Here is a 1,607-nt window from a genome sequence, read left to right on the forward strand (position 1 = left end):
GCCACATCTTCTCATAGGACCCCCTAAAATCCATGCTGGCAAAATTTGCTAGGGAAATACTACAAGGATAAATCCTACAGGGATAAATTGAGAAGGATTTCAAAGGTTGGGAGGTCTCTCTGACCTCCAAGTTTCACTATGTGCGTTTGCACTCACTAAAGGTCTGTGTCTCTCATGAAGAGCTCCACAGCAGAGGGAATGCTTCAGTGGGGAATGGGGAAGTGTGTAATGGCCTTCCTGCTCTCACGCTGTTATGCTCCAATTCAGGACCCCCAAAAGACCACCTGAGACCAAGATTGATGTAAGCAGCAAAGAGGTGTTTATTGCAAGCTAGCTCAGTCCTCCGCGCGCACACACAGCAACTGGTGACTCTGAGAGGCCCTGAGCCCAGGGTTTGCAGCAGTTTTATACATTCTTTGGAGAAGACAGGGACTTCACATACATCATAGCGTCTCTTAGCAAATCATCACACACCGCAGGAAAATCAAATAACAACTCTAAAACATGATTAGCACATTCACTGGTGGGAACAATTTGGGTAAGGGTGTTTGGTTAGTACAAGAGGGGGATTCATTTGAACTGATTAGTTTAAGCCAAGAGGGGTGTTCATGCTGAACTACATGGTTTCCCAACACCATAAACTACTGGGAGGGTCATCTGGCATGCCAGGTATTTCCCTGTCTCATGCTGATTGGTGGCTGCTAGGGGGTTGCTATGGGTCCCCACCTAGCCTGACTGAGTCAGGGACACCTGGCGCAGCAGATCTCTCCTGTTATTTGTAGATAAAAAACTTAGCAGGGTGGGAATGTGCCTAGGAGAGCTCTGTGGGTCTTTCCAAGGACAAAGGTCATGTCCCTTCCTTGGATAGGCTTTGCTCTGAGGTAGAGGTTGGTTTTTCAAAGCTAAGGGTCTCTGTTGCACTTTCAAGCCTTCTTTGCCCACCAGATGCATAATGAAAGAGCCAGGAGATGAAAATACAGCTTTTTACCTTTGTGTCCCCAGAAAGAAATAAGGGACACAGAAGTTGATCTTTACCAAGGGCAGACATGACTTACTGCCCACACTGCCTCTGAAGCCCACCAGACAGAGGCAGAATGTCACATGACACCCTCTCTGTGAGGAAGGAGAGCTAAAAAGACCCTTGAGAGATGACTCAGGAAGACCTGACCAATGACACCTAACACAGCAGGGAAGGGAAATCATGTTTCCCAATCAACCTGAATATTTAAACAAAACTAAACAGGCCTAATTTGATAATTGCCTATTTACAAATACAAACAATGACAGGAAAAGACTTGCATGTGACAACACCAGACTCTGGGCAAGGTATAAAAGGGGACTGGGTCAGAGAGAACCTCCAAACCTTTGAAACCCACCTTCCTGAAAACACCCCCAGAACCTCCAGTCTCTGACACCATGTGCAACTCCTCTTGTGGCTCCTGCTGCTCTGGCCAGGGCTATGGCTGCTGCCAGCCCAGGTGCTGTCAGACCACCTGCTGCAGGACCACCTGCTGCCGCCCCAGCTGCTGTGTCTCCAGCTGCTGCAGTCCCTGCTGTGGAGGTTCCAGTGGCTGTGGCTCCTGCTGCTGCCGCCCCATCTGCATTAG

The sequence above is a fragment of the Callospermophilus lateralis genome, chromosome 11, assembly GCF_048772815.1.
Source record: "Callospermophilus lateralis isolate mCalLat2 chromosome 11, mCalLat2.hap1, whole genome shotgun sequence".
Taxonomy (NCBI): Eukaryota; Metazoa; Chordata; class Mammalia; order Rodentia; family Sciuridae; genus Callospermophilus; species Callospermophilus lateralis.